This window comes from Artemia franciscana, chromosome 19, assembly GCF_032884065.1.
Source record: "Artemia franciscana chromosome 19, ASM3288406v1, whole genome shotgun sequence".
Taxonomy (NCBI): Eukaryota; Metazoa; Arthropoda; class Branchiopoda; order Anostraca; family Artemiidae; genus Artemia; species Artemia franciscana.
In genome coordinates this window covers 34,590,758-34,610,338 of record NC_088881.1, presented here as the reverse complement: position 1 = coordinate 34,610,338, position 19,581 = coordinate 34,590,758, and the positions used below count along the sequence as shown (strand labels likewise).

General features: G+C 36.7%; 1 protein-coding gene across 12 annotated transcripts in view; it reads left to right on the top strand.

Moving 5' to 3' along the window:
- The window catches only part of LOC136039604 (excitatory amino acid transporter 3-like), a 180,120-nt gene that overhangs the window by 47,056 nt on the left and 113,483 nt on the right, over positions 1 to 19,581 (top strand). For 2 of the 12 annotated variants that reach the window (XM_065723492.1, XM_065723491.1), the window contains exon 1: positions 14,754 to 14,905. The exons of 8 other annotated variants lie outside the window; for them this stretch is intronic. The gene's annotated coding sequence lies outside the window, so the exon portion shown is untranslated. Of the gene's footprint in view, positions 1 to 14,753; positions 14,906 to 19,581 lie in introns of those variants that run through there. 2 more of the 12 variants (XM_065723477.1, XM_065723475.1) reach the window with 1 other exon arrangement.

The following is a 19,581-nucleotide window of genomic DNA, read 5'->3' as shown; positions in this document are numbered from 1 at the left end:
TCTAGTATCAATTGTAGTCAAACATAGCATCAATGTTATTACGTTTTTTATTATTTGTTTTTGCTTGTTTTTATTCACATGTTTATTTTTTTATTTTTGGTTTCTTCTAATGGTAATCATATAAATATATTGGGATGGGTTACTTCTAGCTGAAACAGCGTGTTCTCCTTCTATATGCAAAAATTATCAAAAGCAGCTAAGCTGCCATCGTCATTTTCACCCTCAGTGGCCTAATTTAGCCATCAATATTGTTTTTAATCAGGTTACATTATGCTGAATGATTTAGACTTGATTTGTTTGGGTTCAGCAAATGCCGTGCGGGCATGTTTGCTGAACCTAAAAGAAGCCAGTTTAAATCAGATAACATAATATAACCAAGGTAAAAAATAAATATGGCTTCAGGTACCCAGGGTGTATTAGTTTGGCTGCAGGTACATGGATATAGTCAAAAGTTGGCTGTAGTTACCCGGGGTGTAACAGATGATGCTTTTACTGGTTAAGTGTATTCAGATGCTCATTTAATTGTCTCTGTTGATGGTACTTTTATTGACTTGGTCATAATTCCTATGGGTTTCTTTAGAATGTGCTTGATTTTGAAAGGTTTTCCTTGCTATTCTATGGACTGGTCTTGATTATTATGAATTCCTCTTGGTTTCTATGCACTGGCGTTGATTTATATGGGAAATTTCTGAATTTCTACATATAAGTCTCCTGCTTTGTTCGGTATGATCTGGGTTTTTAAATGTTGGGTTTGGTTTCCACAGTTTGGTTTTTGATTTTAGAGGCTGCCCTTGATTTCTCCAGGTTTGTCTTTTTTTTTTTTTTTACTTTGTCTGGATTTCTATGCATTGGTTATGATTTCTATGGGTTGACTGGATTTCTACATATTCGCCTCTTGATTATTTTTTATATTGATTTTATCTTGATTCTTAGGAATTTTTTGTATTTTTATGCACATTTCTATATATTGATCTCTTGGTTTCCCCTGATTGATCGCGATTTCCAGAGGTTGTCCATGATTTATAGGGGTTCGTCTTGATTTTATGAATGTGTTTCGATTTTTATGCACCAGTCATGATTTCTATGGGTTTGTCCTTGATTTTTACATATGGATCTCTTGGTTTCTTAAGGTTGGTTCTGATTTTTAAGAGGCTGCCCTTGATTTCTAGAGTTTGTGTTGATTTTATGGTTTGGTCTGCATTTTTATGCACTGGTAATGATTTTTAGGGAATGTTATGGATTTCTACATGTTGGTCTCTTGATTTATTGGGATTGGTCATGATTTTTAGATGTTGCCCTTGATTTCTACAGTTTGGTCTTGATTTTTATAATTATAGTCTGACTCAATGTGTTTCATTTCTATTTGTGAGCAAATGGCTGAATCCTTGAAAACGAAAAGGCCGTACATGAGCCACTTCGTTTTTTGTAGCTTTTAAAGCAAGTTTATAGAAAGCAAACAATGTACGAACCATTTTTTCGAATGCATGTGAGAAAAAGATATTTCCACGCAAGTCACTTTGCCTTTCTAGGCTTTTAAAAAATTTGTATATAAACCAAATAATTAACGAACCATTTTTGAAGGTATGTAATACCGAAGATGAATACCGAATCCTGAAATTGTGTAAAGATGATGTAACACCCATGTATGTACAATAGATCAGTAATCAATACTACTTGCTGGTTGCTTAGCCCCCGTTGAAATTAGCTCTCAACGCCCCGTTGGAATCGGTTGCTAGGGTCCCCAGTTGAAATTGATCGGTAGGGCCTTCCGTTAGATGGCTGATAGAGTTATGTTGGAATTCGTCACTAGTCGCCACCTTAGAATGGGATGCTAGAGCCCCTGTTGGAATTGGCTTCTAGGACCCTGTTGGAATTGGTTTTTAGGGCCCCTGTTTGAATTGGTTTCTAGGGTCAGGCTAGTCTTGGTTGCTAGGGCTGCTTTGGAATTGGCTGCTTGGATGACCGGTGAAAATGGTTGCTCGGGTCCTCGCTGGAATCGGTTGTTAAGGCCCTTTTGTAATTGGTTGTTAGGGCCTAGTTGGAATTGGTTGCTTGGGGCTATTGGAGTTTGTTGCTTTGGAATTGTTGAAATTGGTTGCCATGGCCCCGTTAGAATTAGTTTCAAGGGCCCCCGTCGGAATTAGCTGCTAGAGCCCCGTTGGAAGTGGTTGTTCGGAGCCGGTTGGAGTTGGTTGTTAAGAGCCGGTTTAAATTGGTTGCTATGGATTTGCATAAGTAAACAATAGCACTTAACAACGGAGTTAACAATGGAGGCTAGGGCCTCCGTTGGTATTGGCTGCTAAGGCCTCGTAGGAATTGGTTGTTAGGAGGCGGCTGGAATTGGTTGTTAGGGCCCTGTTGGAATTGGTTGCTAGGGTCTTGCTTAAATAAACACTATCACTTTCTAAAGTATGTGCAGTGAAACATAACAGCCACCTGTGTTCAACTTGATGTAGCCCACTCCAGACTGCTAAGGACACTGGTTTAATATGATTACCATTTGCAGAAAACGAAATAAAAAAATGTATGTAATACAAACCAGCGAAAAACAAATAAAAAAACAATAACAACATTAACGGCATGTTTGACTGCAATAGATACTGTGAGTGAAAAATGGCCACTGTAACCTAGCTACGTTTAATAATTCAGCGCATGTAGAAGTGGAATTCCTGTTTCAACGCAACGTAAACCACCCCGAATTGTTAGGACCGCTGGTTTGATGTGAGTACCGCAACCTAATAATGAAATAGTATGTTCCCACTGCTTAATTAAAAAAAATAATCTGTCAGCATATTCAATGTCCAAAAACACTTAGGTGATAATGACAAGTGCCACAGGGTTCCATTGGGCAGGCATATTGTGCTACGCTGGCGTGAATTACTATGATTCATGAGAAGAAATGCATTTTGGAATTTTCTTTAAGTTTAAACCATTTTAGTCTCATGGTTTGTATGTTTTTTTGTAGAAAAACAGTTAAAAATGCCTTAGGAACGATAGTTTGTGCCAGAGCCATGGGCCGACCAGAGTGTGCCACGTTGATGTGAAGTGCCTTCAACTATCAAGTTTTAACAATGAAATAAAAAGTCTCGCTGTTCAAATAAAAACAATGGTCAATTTTAGTTTATAGGGATATTTCTATAGGGAAATGGTTGAAAATACTTTGGGAATGATAGTTTGCGCCAGAAGGTGTCAAAGGTTAGCCATAGAGAGCCACAGTGACTTGAACTGCTTTGGACTATCACATTCTAACAATGAAATGGACAGTCCCGCTGTTAAAATGAAAACAAAGGTGAATTTTTTTATAAGTTTTTTTATAGAAAAGGGGTTGAAAATGCCTTAGGAATGTTAGTGTTTTCCAGAGGGTTCCATGGGCCAGCCATTGTGAGCCATGATTGTGTGAACTGCCGTGGAGGGATCACGAAGAGGATGGATTGTGAAAACATAAACTAATGGATTTAAGGCATAATTTGTGTAAGGAAAAGATCAGAAAAATGTCTTAGGAGTGCTCAATGTATCACAGGAATGCCGAGGGCCAGCCATAAATTGCCATTGTGTGGCTTAAGCTTTGTTGACATTCAAAAATCGAAAAAATATACAAAACAACGTTTCAAATTGTAGTTTTGTTCGAAATGAGAAGAAAATATTCGAATGCATGCCTCAAAAAGAGTTGTGTTTGCTTAAAAGTGTGCATACGTGTGAAAAAATGAATTCCTATTCGAAATAAAAGGAATGAGACTCAGAGTATCACCTTCCAAGAACAGTCAGGGTCCATGGATGGTAATTGTTTTCTTGCTGGCTCATCCAATGGTTTCACCATTTGTTAAATGCCCACACAAACCAATTTTGTTTTTTAGCTGTTAAAAAAAATTTCAAATTAAAAGGTATGAACCATTTTTGAATGCATGTAACTAAAAGGCTGAATCCTTAAAAAAGGGAGCGACTTTACCCAGAATCTTTGTTTTGCAGTTTGCATGTAATTAAAGCCTTATATTTTCGAGTAATGCAGGTTTTTAGCGCGAAAAGGATTTATGTTAACTCACAGAATCTAGAAACTGTACAAATGTTCAAGAAATTTTGCTTTTGTAGTTTACCTTTAAATAAAGCACTCCATTAAGATCGACAAGTTTATTGCATAGAGTCTATCACATCGTAACGCGGAAAAGCAAAAGTAAGGTTATTAATCCAAGCAATTACATAACTATGTTTTAAAATTAGTTGGCTTACGCTCGGAAACGATGGATATGAAACACGATTCATAGCTTATCGATCCAAGCAAAAATCCAGTGAATTATCCGATTGGAAAACACCCTATTACATAGGATTTACTTACAAGAACATAACATTAGGAATGATTAACCTGTTCAGTTAGCTAATGCGTCACTCCACCGGGGAAAATACTGGCCTTACGTTTGATTCTTATAGCGGACAAAAATCTTTGATGGCGGATTATAAAGTTACCATAAATCAAGACAAATCTTTGGTAAGTGGTTTTGCCTTGATGAAATATTTCGAGGAAAAAACACCTCGAAGAAAAACATTATCTTGAAGAAAAAATCTTGAAAAAAAAGAAATATCGAAGACAAAAAAGCCTTGAAGAAAAAAAAAACAATAAAAATATTAATAAGAAAATGCTTTTAAAAAAATATCGGAAAAAAACAAACCCTTTGAAGAAAAAAGCATGTCCTAAAATATTATGTAACGCCCGCGTGTGTGCAATACGTCATCATCGGTTACAATCGGGGTTCCCTACTTGACCAGAGGGTCCGACCTCAAGCAAAACAAGTATCATTACATTTACATACCTAAGCCATTACTAAAAAAAACAAATAAAAAACTCAATTCGTAACGGGATTCGAAGGCATATGGATGTTGCTCGAAGGCTTATGCCTACACTACTAATATCTACATTGACATCTATAATAGACGAATTCATCGTAAAAAAGGCCCCCTATGTCCTCAGTAGACATGGCAATTATTATTTTTCTTCTAAAGTTTGTGGCGTAAAATTTGAAGGAAGTAAGCTTTTCATAGTCTATGCAAGTATACTTCGGAATGACGATTCGTCTCCTATACATAGGTTTTTTTTAATTCTATACTATTTGACATCAGTCCATCTTAGCCATACACTTTTTTTAGTTTAAAAATGTTGCTTTAACTGAAATTTTATTGGTATACCAAATATTTACACAAGTATTTCAGGTAACCTAAAAGTTTTTTTTTTGTTTTTTATTGAATTCAAGCATTTTTCAAGCAAGTTTCAAGCATTATTCAAGCATTTGGCAAGAATTTAGAATGTATTTTCTCTTTTCTTTTCTGTGTATGGGACAGTCGGCTCTAAAAGGTTACTTATTTCGATATTATTTCACGGTTATCTGAAATGAAAACACATTATGGGAATTTTTCAAGCCCTTTTCAATGGTAGTCTCGGGGTGCTTGACCCCCCTTCCTACTCTTCATTCCTTATAGATGTTGAAAAGTGCATAAAATAAGCACTTTCTATTTTTTAAAGTCTGAATAAATCTAATATAGCCTACCTTTTCTAGTATTAAATCCCTCGAACAATAGAACCTCCACCAAAAACATGTTAGTGTGAATCAAGGCAGTGTCACTAGATATTTTTAAAAGCACAAAATTAGCAAATATAAATTATGTTTGTAAATCAAGAAAGAGTGCTCAGTAATCGGATCTACTGTCTCTATGACGACCCCCTTAACTCTGACATATTTGCTTGGTTTTCTTACATAGATGTCCGGATAAATTGACATATTTTTGACGTTCAGTCTTCTGGTCTTTTGTTGATCTGGAGATGTTGTCCTTCTCTTCGGTGATTGCTCGTCTGTTGCTAGAGAATAGCTAAATTGGGAGATTAAGCAAACAATAAGCAATCCTACAAGGATTCTTAAAAGGTTTGTTCCTTTATATTGCTCGAAAAGTTTCTATTAAATTTTTTCATTAAGCATTTTTAAACTCCATGTTAATATCCCGATATTGAACGATATAAAATCAAAAGTCACTGTCACGATTTAATTTTAAAACCACCAATTAGTATAAAAGGTCTTCGGAAAACCGACCCCCCCCCAAGTTATTGACCCTCATGGAATTTGGTAATTATCTTTTTTTTAGAATTTTCATTGGAAAATGGATTTCTTTTCACTTTCATTAAATAAAAATAAAAAATTATCCCCTCCCATTGATGTTGAAAAATGTATCCCCCCTTGATTTTCGTGAATTGACGCCACTGAAGAGTGGGGTACCGCCAGTAATACTTCCCTTATGATACTTGGATCGGAGGAATTCCTTTTAATTAAACAAAAATGGAGAATCTCTGAAGATAGGTCCGACGGAATTTTCATTCCCAGACGGAAAATTTTTTACTACGAATATTCTTTTTACAAATCACATTTTTTCAAGAACCTAGTTGATTTATTGAATCAACTTTGGGGATTTGTTTGTAACCTGAAAAATACCCTTTTGATTTTTAATTTAGATTCTAATTCAGCTGGCAGCTATGAACCCCCTACCCAAGCACGCACACAAAAGATTATATCCATTGGTAGAGGCATTATCTGGTGCAGGAACCAGAAACTTTGTTCTAGGATTTTCCACTGTACTGGATAAGGGGTGCAGCTTTAATACCCCTTGATCACAGGGTAACAATTGCAGGAAGATATGGGCCATTAATCCCTATATTTTGAAAAATACCCTTTTGTATTTCTTGTTGAAAAAATTTAAAAATTCCCTCACCTTGATTTTGAAACACTTTTTTAGAAATATAAAATGAATCATCTCACTTCTTACATTTTAGTAAATTGGCTCCCCTAACCTACCTTAAAATTTATTCCACGTAGTTACTCTACCAATGGTTTGATATCTACCAAAACAGTTTAAAAAATGAGCACAAGTTAGTGCCTCAAGACAGCCCAAAGGGATTAAGTCCTTGCAAAATAGCGATCTACTCGTTCATTCCGAAAATTGTTACTCAACTTAAATGTCTTCAATACTAATTGAAAATATACCAAATGAAACAAGAGACATTTTCTTAAATTCTGTGGTAAAGGTATGCCTTATTTCGTTGGTTTACAACTATATATCCTATGTTATATTTTGGACAACCAGGGGCAAATTTTCTTAATTTTTAAGTCATAGTTGCGCAAGTTTCCACTCAATCAACTCAAACAATCATATTTAATTCTCACTGACTTTTGTACTTCAAACGTATGTCAAAGGGGGAAGATATCTGGACATGACCGCCATTTTTTTAAACCTGATTGGCTCTCATGTTTGCCGGGAGCCAGTAAGAAGAAACAGAAATTAGATTAAATTTTATTATATCTCGTGTGTCCACCTTAAGCTAGTACAAAAAAAACGAAAACTTTGGAATCACAAGATTTTTAAGAAGTAGTCCTTCTCTCCGCTCCTTTAAAACTGATTACTTAAGGCGGTAACCTCTTGCCCCTCCTGTTTTCATGGGACGGGGGAAAATGTCTTATTGTTTAATTTAATTGAGCCCTTGATCTTTAGTAACAAGGTTAGGGTACTAATTATATACCCACTATAAAATTAATCACCGAACTTGAAGAGGTAAATGAATATGAATTGAAAACTGAATCACTTATGCCCACTTCTGCCCTTGGAACAAATAAAATGCTTCTAGCCTTTCCCTCATCTGCCATAGGCAAATGGTCCAATGAAGGGGGGTTATAGGGTTTAATTTATCCCCCTATATATTTTTTAACATCCCCCAATATTTTGAAAAATATGATTTTTAGTCTTTCATTGAGAAATGCTTGTATTGAGAAATGCTGGGTATTTTCATCATAAATAATAAAAAAAATAGTACTTGAATAGTACGTAACAAATAAAAATCAATAAAAATAGTGCAAAACAGCAGCGCTATTTTTTTAAAGCAATTCGTTATAAAGGTTTTCGCCCCCCTGGGGGTGACATTTTTGTTACTCCTTTTGGTGCACCACTGCTTCCAACCTGGTTATGGCAGTGCATCACTGTAAGTGTGGCCGGGGTCTACCCCCCCCCCATAAATACCCCTTCGCTGAAAGTACACCCCCTCACCCAGGAAAATACCCCCTTGGAAATTTTCCCTGGAATATACTCCTTCAAAATGCTCCCTCAGAAAATACTCCCCGTAGAAAACATCCCCCGTGTAAAATACCCCCCCTCGGTAAATAACCCCCGTGGAAAATAAGGTTTTCCAAATTTGAGAATTTTATTTGAGTTTTTTTTTTCGTATAGGAAAGGAATTTTGGTACTTGTGTATCTTACACCACTCACTCAACTTTACGCTGTGTGAAACTCGAGAACAAATCGGTTTCTTTGTTAATTTCTTTCAGCTTAGCATGAGACAAGACAGACACAAGTGATGGAATAAAGGTGAAATATATAATTTGGGCTATATATTGCACATAATAGGTGGGGAGGTAAAGTATTTGAACAGTTTGAAATCAGAAAACTACTCTTACTTTATGTTATGCAGAATAATTTTACCTAACACATTTTGCGTGCAGACCCAGTATACTTTACCCCCCCCCACCTCTAATGTGCAAATCTATAGTCCAAATTTGTTTCTAAAGTAACGAAGAAACTAACGAGTGCTAATCCTGGCTTAGGCAACCAGGTTTCAGTTGAAGATATAGTTTCCACTTCAAGGTCTGTGTCTCGTTTTTGTTCCTTAGCCTAGAATGTCCCATCCTTGTAATGATTGCTACAGAAAATTTGGAACTGGGTCATTCCAGTGTTCTAAGTGCAATGCATGGTTGCACCCAGCTTGTGCTGGCATCACAAAAAGTAGTCGCCTAAAAAACCCTAAATGGTTATGCGTACAGTGCCGATCAACAATGGTCGTAAATGACGAGATTATTACCAACGATAACCAACCTGAAGTGATCCAACCACCCGAGGTTAAAAAGCCTCACCTTATTTCTATTGAAGAAAATTCAACTAATTCCAAGGATAATCAACTGGAAGTGATCATTCCAATTGGTATTGTTAATTCCCCATCCGTACCTCGTGTTTCGAATAATGATAAAAATAGTTCCCCTGGATCGATTGATTCTGCAAAAATTACCACCTACCATCAACCCCAAATTACCCCACAAATTTCTTGCTCCAGTAAAGATGAAGTCACGTGCAATGCAAAAAAGGCTAGTGTGTTTGAGCCCCATACCTGTGAAGATTGCCTAAAAAAAGATGCAGAAATCGTCAATCTCAAGAAACGGATTATTAATCTCGAATTTCTTTATGATAGCTTGTCTGATCTTTACGAGCGCCAGAATAGTAATCTCTTCAAGGACAAAGAAATCAAATTGTTAAAAGTCGGTTTTCAGCTCGCAATTGTTGAAGCTTTACATACTTTAAATTCCCCTACACAGCCCAGAATTCCTCATTTAGCTGATACTTCCGCAAATATTCATTACCAAAATTCTTCGGTTCATCAAGCAAGGGCTAGTGAACTTCCTTCGTCAGAATTTTCTCAAGGGATTAAAAAGGTTACGCAACCTAATCATACTGACCTCGCTTCAACCGAAGATAATTTATTGTTGAAATCCAGTGTTAACGACACCTTTGAAAAGTGACAATGCAGTTGAACTGACAAGCGGAAATCCTTACACAATGCAATCAAATATTCAAAAAAATGAGCTTAATGATTTTACGCGTAATAAACCTAATGTGTGTTTTAACTTCTTAGATAGTAGATGTATTTCTAATAATTGTAAATATTTACACATTTGTAAATTTTTTGTTTTTAGCCGTTGTACAAATAATCTGTGTAAATACCCCCATGTTGATATTTGTAAAAAGTTTTCAAGTGGAAGGTGCTTTGGCTGTACAAAAGCTCATATTGAATCGCCAATTAAAGGTCGTAGTAGGCTCCACAAAACTGGGCTGCCCAGAAGCCACCTTAATCCTGCTAAATCTACGAAGCATTTTAAGTCGTGTAATTTTGCTCATGTATCATCAGACGCGGGGGGTAGGTTTAAAACCCAACCTTTTTTAGGGCAGCGTCGAAGGCACTCACGACCCCCTCATCCCCTTGGTCAGGTTCCTGTCGACTTTCATTCTTATCCCCCTGCATTCTCAGATCAACAATTAATAAACCCTTCCCGATTACATACTCCCCCTCCTTACCCCTTGTTATCTCCTCTCCCTCTCCGTATACAGAAGTCATATTTCCTTCCCCCTTACAGTATGCTGCCCCATACCCTCCCTACTCCGCCGCAAACCAGCAATTTCTTGACGGACATGAATCACTATTCCCACCCAGCCCCCCTTTCCCAGCACCTTACGAAACCCCAGCCCATTCGTTTTATCCCTCGTGCCTACCCTGTAAACGTGACTCAGGTCTGAGACTTTTTCCGTCCAATAATTGTCATATAATAAGTCCTCGTGCTTCGTCCATATCCTTGCCCGTCCCCCCACATCCAAATCCCCAAAGCAAATCCTTCTCTTACCTTTCTTCTCCAAAGCATAATAAAATTAAAATAAAACCCTACCCCCCAGGAAATTCTCAAACCCATCAAGTTTCCCTGTCGCGATTCCCCAATCGGTTTGTTTTTCCTAAGCTTTTAGTTACTAATGCTGAAAGTCTTAATTTTGAAAAGCTTTCTGAACTCGAGGTGGTTTCAGAATCACATTTGATAGATATTATAGCTGTTACTGAAGTTCAATCCCATGACCCAGGGTCCCTACACCTGACAAATTATTCAGAGTTTATTAAACTCCGTCCTTCAGACCACCCACTCGGGAAAAAAGGTGGCGGAGTTCTGTTTTTTACTAAGAGTCACCTTTACCCAAAGGTTATTCTAGTCCCTAACTTATCCGAGTATGATGAAATCCTCTGGCTAAGTGTTAGACCAAAAGTACTCCCTCATCCATTTAGTATTATTGTAATAGCTGTTTTCTATTACTCCCCAAATCAAAATATCGAGTCAAAACGTAATTTTATCCAGCAATTACAGGCAAGTGCTGATTTTGTTATTTCTAAGTACCCCAATGCTGGCCTTTTTTTAGTTGGCGATGCCAATGACCTTAAAATGGATTCCTTGTGTGCTTCACTTAAAGTAAAGCAAATTGTTAAAACACCGACGACTCGGGGAAATACCTCTCTTGATGTTATTTTAACTAATATGTATAATTTTTACACCCCTCCCTCAACTTTGCCCCCATTAGGTGGGAGTTATCATCTTTCCATTCTTTTGTCCCCCTCCTCAACTTTTAAGCATACTTTCTCAAAGACTTATAGCACTTACCGCCCCCTTCAAAATTCTGGTCTTCTTTCTTTTGGTATGTGGCTGAGTACTGAAGATTGGTCCGACATTTATAGCTTACAAAACCTTGATGAGAAAACAGCCACGTTTCATAAAAAGCTAATTGATAAATATCAAATTTGTTTCCCAGAAAAAAGGTTTAAAAGGTGCTCAAGTGACAAACCCTTTATTAATCAAACAATAAAATCGCTAATTAGAACCAAATTGAAGCTGTTTAAGAATGGTAAACTCGATCAAGCCAATATATTAAGAAAATCAATTAAAAGAGAAATTCGTAAATTGGCACGATCATACTACAAAAATAAGATCGAAGAATTGTTCACTAATAAGCCAAAAAATTGGTATTCCGAGGTTAAAAAGCTATTTGGCAGGAGTCTTGACCAGCTTAATTTCAACTTACCAGAGCCCCCTGATGTTACTGCAAATAGTCTAAATAAATTTCTCGCTTCCATTGTCCAGAGCCTTCCAGCATTGCCAATCCAATTATCAACAGGAGCCCCATCCCCTCTTTTCCCGACTGTTTCCCCGTCCGAGATTGAAAGAAGAATTGATAAACTAAGAAAGACAAGTGTTTGTCCTTTGGATATCCCATTTCCTCTTATTAGAGCCTTCGGTGATTTCCTGTCTAAGCCCTTGTCTGTCCTGTTTAACGAAATTACTAAGTCTGGGCAAATTCCAACAATTTGGAAACAGGGTTTTATTACCCCTTTGAAAAAGAAAAACGGAAAGCCTGGCTTTGATGGCGTTCGACCTATTACGCTTGCTCCTATTTTTTCAAAATTGTATGAAGGATTCCTTGCAGATTTGCTAAAGGAAAAAATCCTACCTCTTACTGACCTGAAACAATTTGGAAACCTAAAATCAACTTCTACTTCCCACTACCACGTTTCTCTTATTGACCACATCGGGAAAATCCTCGAAAAACCTAATTCCTGGCTAAACTTAATTTCTATTGACCTTCAGAAAGCCTTTGACCTTGTTAACCACAATATTTTAATTGAGAAACTAGAAAGCGAGTTCAATATCGAACCCTTACTGGTAAAATTGGTTGCCTCCTTTTTAACAAATAGATCACAGGTGGTTAAATACCAGAACCATTACTCAAATCCTCTCCCTATCTACAATGGCATACCCCAAGGAACTCTCCTAGGCCCCCTCCTTTTTTCAGTCATGGTTAACAGCCTTGCGAAGGAAGTTCCAGACCGTTGGAAATTTGTTGATGACCTAACGATTGTTGAAAGTTGCTTCAGAAATTTACTAAGTGACCCTATGAGTATTCTCAATGAAATTGGAAGTGAGGCTTTGGACCTAGATATGACCGTAAACCCCTCTAAGTCCATGATAATGCCGATTTGTTTCCTCAAATCCTCGCCCTGTTTTCTTAATCCTATCCCTCCTGAAATTTATGCATCCTCGGTTAAATTACTTGGAGTCACAATTTCTTCAAATTTAAAGTGGGATATCCACGTTAAAGATATCATCCATAAAGCTAATGCGTCTATCGCCCTCCTTAAGCTCCTAAATAAATATAGCGTCCCCCCTTCTCACTCCTTAAGGTTCTACACGTCTTTTGTCCGTCCGCATCTTGAATATGCTTGTCCAGTTTGGCACCCTGGCATCTCCCGTGAAGAATCAGACAAAATTGAGTCAATCCAAAAAAGAGCCTTGCGAATAATTTTCAAAGAAGGCAAGGTGCCTTACTCTCTGCTCCTAAAAAAAGCTAGTTTAGAAACCCTTGAGCGAAGGAGGTCGTCGTTGTGCCTCCGTTTTTCAAAAAATGCAATAACGAACCCTCGGACGGCAAATATTTTCCCCAAACGTCACTCACCATCCAGATTACGACAGCCTCGAGCTGTTTCTGAGCCTATCCCAGTTTTGTCTCCCATTCGCTGCGTTACTTCCAGATATGAAAAAACCTTTGTCCCCTTCATCACAGAAAAAATAAGTAAAATAGCCAACTAGTTTCTCCCCCCCCCCTTCTTTTTTTTGTGAGGTGCTTTAGGTCGTTACACTAATTTGCTTGCCTCCCGCTGTTTTGGTTTAGTTTCCCTTTTAATTCATATGTGTTTTTCGTGTGTTTTATGCTTCGTTCTTTTTTTGTGAGTTTTTGGACTTTTTTTTAGTGTCCCTTTTAATTTGTAGATATATATGTTTATTTCTTGTTCATTTCTGTGTTATTATACTTTTTTGTCCCCTTTCCTTTTTTTTTTGACTTATATATTTATTTATTTATTTTTTTGACTCATAATTTGATTATTTATTATTATTAGCTTTGTGTTTTTTGCTTTGTTTGATTTATTAGTCGACTCCGAAGTCCGAATTTGGCCCTTTGAGGGCTTGTGATAGTGATTTTTTTGAAATAAATATCTTATCTTATCTTATCTAACGAAAAAACCGGTTTGCTCTAGAGTTTTACGCGGCGTAAACTTGAGTGATTGGCGCATAATACATAAGTACCTCAATTCCCTCCCCCTGCGGAAATTTAAAAAAAAACTCAAATAAAATTCTCAAATTTGGAAAGCCTTATTTTCCACTGAGGTATTTTTCGGGGAAGTATTTTCCTCAGGTTTTTTTCCGGGGATATTTTCCAGAGGGGTAAATGCTGGGGGGAGGGTTATTTTCTATGGGGATGTATATTCCAGTGGCGTATTTTCCGCGGAGTGGGGGGATTTTCCCGCAGGGGTATTTTCTGAGCGAGGGGGGGGGGGTATTTCCGGGGATAAATGCCTAAAACTGTAAGGGTAATATTGCAGCTTAACTTCTGATAGATGGTGTTGCCGTAACAAATTTCTTAGGTTATGGTTACTTATGTTTTGGAGGCTTGGCAAAAGTAGCTATTTTAACCTTGTGCCCGCCTTAACACACTATATACTTATTTAACGTGTGTTTCAGCAAGTTATATATTCCAATATGTATCTCAACTGGTGGTTTATTTACCCCTTGGGGCATTTGATTCAGTCTACGGTTCACTCTTTCAGGCAAAGAAATAAAGGAAAGAAGAGAGAGAGAGAGGGGGGAGGGGAAGGGATCATACACTTAGGGGTCTCAGTTTTGTATTTGGAAGTGCAATCTTGTTAAAAAAGACAAATAAATAAGTTAAAACAACGACCTGTCCGAAAACCTCAGTATTCTAAGGACTTTTCCATCATAAAGTTTCTAAAAATTAACTATATTTGTTTGTACTGTATGAATATATCCCCTACCCCATCCCACCGAAAAGATTTCCAACATACATGACGTAGTCCAATATGAATGTGATTCATTTGTTTTTCAATTACTTGACGAGTTTACCCGGTCTCCCTCGTCTCCTCAGAAATTCCATCGATCAGGCCTTAGGTAAAAATTCCAAAAATTTTTCTATTTTAATGACGGTCAAATTTAAAGTCGAAAGTTTATATCTTCACTTAGAATACAATTTCTTGGATTGTACAGCATTTTGAACCAGTCCATCATTGTCTTTTTCTAGCAAGTCGGTGATATTTTAACTTCTCTCTGTGGAACTGTTCCAAATCTAAGAATTATTTTCCGAATGCATACATGCTTTTCCGCTGGATTAAATTGTTCTTCCCTCTGTTCACTTTTTTATCTTAAATAAATTTTTCAGGATACGTTATTTTTAACTGGTAAGTTTTTTTTACTTAATATTGATAATGTTTTAGAAAATTTTTAGCCCTTTGATGCACAAGTATGAATAATAAAAAAAATACATAGTTGAAACCTGGCACCTACAAAGGGAGGGCCTTCGGGCCCTGCCCTTCCCCCCAAAAAAATTTGTGAAATATTTGATTTCCTCATGGTTTCTTGGGATTTCTGGCAAAAATGGGACGTTTATTAAGAATCTAGATACATGTGTGAAGCCTTTTTTGGGATTTTACAGCATGCAATTATCCAGTCAAGTCACTGCCCAATTATTAACCCATTTTCTGTCTAACATTTTACCCTCTTTGAAGTAATTAGCGATTGTACTGTTTTTGTTGTTTTTTTTTCTTAAAGAGAGTTCGATTTCCACAACAAAATAGAATTATCCATGATATTATGGCGTTTATCCCCCACTTTTAATGGATCAATTTTGGAAATTATCATTCTTCATTAAATCGACATTTTCGCAATAGAAGAAATACCCCCCGCAGCACCCATATTGCACTGTTAACCCTAAAATTTCCCTGTCAGTGGAATATAATAGATTAATCTCTGGTTCTAAATCACTATGAATATAACCTGAGCCTAAAACGTACTTTTGAAGCTTCAGTCTTCTTCCCCCCATCCGCTACAATACTACAGATTAAAGTTAATCTGTATTTTCCAATATACGTGCTTTTTGCATTTATTTAGTTACTAAATAAAAAAGGGCTACTTTATATCTGTTGTTTCGAAGGTTTTGGCCCCCCCTTCCCGAAAAAAATTTCTGCGTACGTGCCTGGTTGAAACAGGTACGCATCTAAGTCTGTAAGTCTTTGCCCCGAATAATTGTTTTACAATTTCTTCCGGGATCCAATATAAAAGTTGTTTAATTCACCAGAATTTGGGTCATTTGGCAAATTTTACCCTCCCCCTCCAAAATACGGCTTTTTGCCCTTTAAAAATTCCTTGTATTCGCTCTTCATGGAGATAATGTGCATATTTTTTAGATATTTTAATAAGATAAGATAACATATTTTAAGATATTTTTCCAGACGGGACTGCCCAGATGTCTAAGAAACTGTGTCCTTATATCAAAGATCCTGGTAAAAGTCTAGTTAATTGACTTCTTGCTATCTCGGAAAGGGTTTAGGTTAGAAAAACGAAACTTTCAGGGATGGGTCTACAGGCTAAACTTTGTCTCGGGAAGGTATTTTAAAGTACCCACCTCCACTCCTTCTCCCTCTAAAGAGCCCTGGAATTTGCCTACATGACAGGTCTATACTTATTGAAATTGTGACAAAACAACATTTTACCATAATTTTCAGTTACTAGTTGCTTTTTCTCTGCCTTTAGTTCTGAAAATGCAATTCCTGTTATTTGAGTAGAATTTTGAGCCATATCAATGTTTTTTTCAAAATTTAGGAAGTGTATTTGCATATCTTTAAAACCTTATAAAATGGAATTGAGCAAAGTTATGAAACTGAAAACAATTTTGTTGTACTTCAATTAAGCAGAGGATCTATTTCGCAAGGTTTTAGTTTTATAGCACACATATTTTTAAAGGTCAGGGCCCTCTAGAGGGAGAAGGAGTGGAGGTGGGTACTTTAAAATACCTTCCCGGGACATGCTTTAGTAGGTCTGTAGATTCATCCCTGAAAGTTTCATTTTTCCTAACCTAAGCCCTTTCTGAGATAGCAAGAAGTCAATTAACTAGAATTTATTTGGCGAGGGGCATAGTGTTTTTTTCAAATTTCAGGAGATAAATAATCCCCCTGTTCACCTCCTCTCCAGGTTTAACTAATTCTTGTTTTTGTCAACACCGGACTGGCAGCTTTCCCCCAGCTATTAATATCAGATGGAAAGCTAAGCAGCTTTGCCGGCCAGCTCGCGCTTAGCAGCCTCAAGTCTTTATGCGTTTGTCGTCTGTGTGCTCTTATATTAGGTTAGGGTTTTTTACAAAAAGGTTTTTTGTATAGTATTTTGTATTTTACATCGTGATTCACCGATTGGATTTGTTTTTGTTTTTTTTTCAATTGCTCTTCCTTGAATAATTTTGTCTACCAGCTAGCTTTCCTAGTTGTCCCTTGCTTAAGATACTCTTTATTTTTTTATGATAGAAATGACTGAATTAACAAAACCTATTTGAATATTTCGGCCCTATATCAAATGGCTGTCTTCAGCAAAGAAAATAATAAACAATAGCACAATTACAATAAAATTTTCTTGGTTAAAAATACATTTTTAAAATAGCCTAGGAATCATTACTTCTTAAGGAAAAGTAGTCTTGGCTGAATTTTCGTCAAGAAGTAATGATGCCTAGGCTATTTTAAAAAATAGATTTTTAACCAAGAGACTTTTATTGTAATTGTGTTATTGTTTATTATTTTCTTTGCTGAAGACGGCCCTTAGATATAGGGCCGAAATATTCAAATAAGTTTTGTTTGTTCTCTGTCTTGGGAAAAAAAGTCCTCATTATTCTCTCTTCTGTACTTGTATTATGGAAATGCAGTGTGGACTTTGTCATTATTTAAATCACTGCACTAGGGAAAAATCTAGATTTTGCTAGCGCGTAGCAATTAATTACCTACTAATAAACTACAATTAACTACTACTAATAAACCTAAAAAGCAACATAGATTTTCCTAGAAACATCCTACACTAATTAAAATAATAATGAAAAGGAAAAAAGACAATCACCTTCTCCCAAACAGCCCCAGTGCAATAGGCACCATCCAAACACAATTCCATCCACCACAACCCCTGCAACCCGTTCCTCCCTCCAGCCATATAGCCCACTCCAATCCCCTCCTACAAAAAAACTAATCCCCCACAAAATACACTTTAATCTTTTTTAAATTGTGGGAGGTGCTCAGCCACCCTAACACTCACAAGAAGTGAATTCCACGCTGAAGGGCTAAGACACTTTTAAATTGGTAAAACCAGATCTTACACTATTTTCAATATCCACAACCAAGTTATCACATCTTCTTGTATCATGCTCATGAACAGAACTTCTAAAACGGTAAAACTCATTAAAAGTTTCCGGGACTAAATTATGCACATCATTAAATACAAACATAGCCGCTTGATAGTCCCTTATCTGTCCAACTTTGAGTAGCCTTAGAGACTTAAAGCGTGTACTGGTGTCTTTGACATTTTTTACTTACTTCCCAATTATTCTTGCTGCTTTTTTTGTAGAATTAGCACACACTTGTAATTAACATAAAAATTGCTTCTCCAAACTAAACATCTGTATGATATGTACGGGTTGATTATTGCAAAATATACCGTGTGAAGAGTACGTTCCGGCAGAATATGCTTCAGTCTTTTGAGAATGCCAACTCCACGTGCAATTCTGGCGGAAATAATGTCGCTATGATGCTTCCACGAAAGATTAGGATCAATATGGAAGCCAAGGTTCCATATTCAAAACACAAAACATTTATTGAGTGTAAATTTACATCACCGAATATGAATGAATGAATTTTTCTTGCGTCTTCATTTTCAATCAACATAATTGCTAAACTGTTTAATGTATCCTGATTCATTGTCAATCTCAGATAATTTTTATCACTTTTAGCATGGAAAATGACATCTCTCCACAAGCAGTGCTTACTGGAATGGTAACAATTAAAAAAAAAATTTAACTGAAAGTAAGGAATTACATTAAAACTTTAAACGAACAGAAACATATATTATGAGACTGTCCCTTCCTCAACTCCTCACTCTTTACACTAAAGGTTTTATTGCTTTAAAAAGTTGAGTTGTGACAAATAGTCAAACTTTAGCGTAAAGAGCAAGTCTTTGAGGAGGGGACAGCCATTTTGATATATGGAATAATTTCTGTTCGTTTTAAGATTTAATGTTGCTCCCTTCCTTTAGTAAAAAAAGTTTTTTATTTAATTTCTGAACATTTTTCGACTAATGCAGGCTCAAATTCGGCTCACAGTGCATGAAAAAGTTAAACAAAATTTTAATATTAATTTTGGCAGATTTATTACACATGAAAGGTTGCCCCCTCCTCAATACCTTGCTCTTTACGCTAAAGCTGTTAGTGCTTTTTAAAAAGCCTCCTATTCTAATTAAATGACCCCCGTGTTTTACTAGCCACTCTTAAAAAATTGGGACAAAAAGTCAAACTTAGCATAAAGAGCTAGGAATTGAGGAGGGGACAACTCTTATATATGGAATAATTTCGGTTCGTTTTTCAAATAATGCAGGTACATGTAACTCACCCTCTATGAAATATACTCCTCCCCTCAGAGAACACTCATCTGTGGGGATTTCATCCAGCCTAAAGTGTACCCCCCTGAAGTTCCCTCCAGACAGTTCCATTCTCTCTGAAAATCATCCCTCCCTTTAAAATTGCCCGCAGACTATTCAGCCTTGAAAATTCTCTTTAGCATTCTTTCATTTGAATAAGACTTTAATCTCTAATTTGTCTCTCAATCGCTCCAGAAATGTCCCCTTTCGTGAAATTTCCCAGGAATCAAAAATGTGGAAAATCACCCACAGGTAATTCCTCCGGAATGTCTCCACATGAAAAATTTGGCAAAGACAATGTAAGACAATTAAAGAGAATTTCGTATAGTAGTTCTGTCAAATCCTCCCAGTATTATATTTCTCCTGGAAAATTCACCCCCAGAAACTTCCCTACCCGAGGAAGATTCTTCCTATA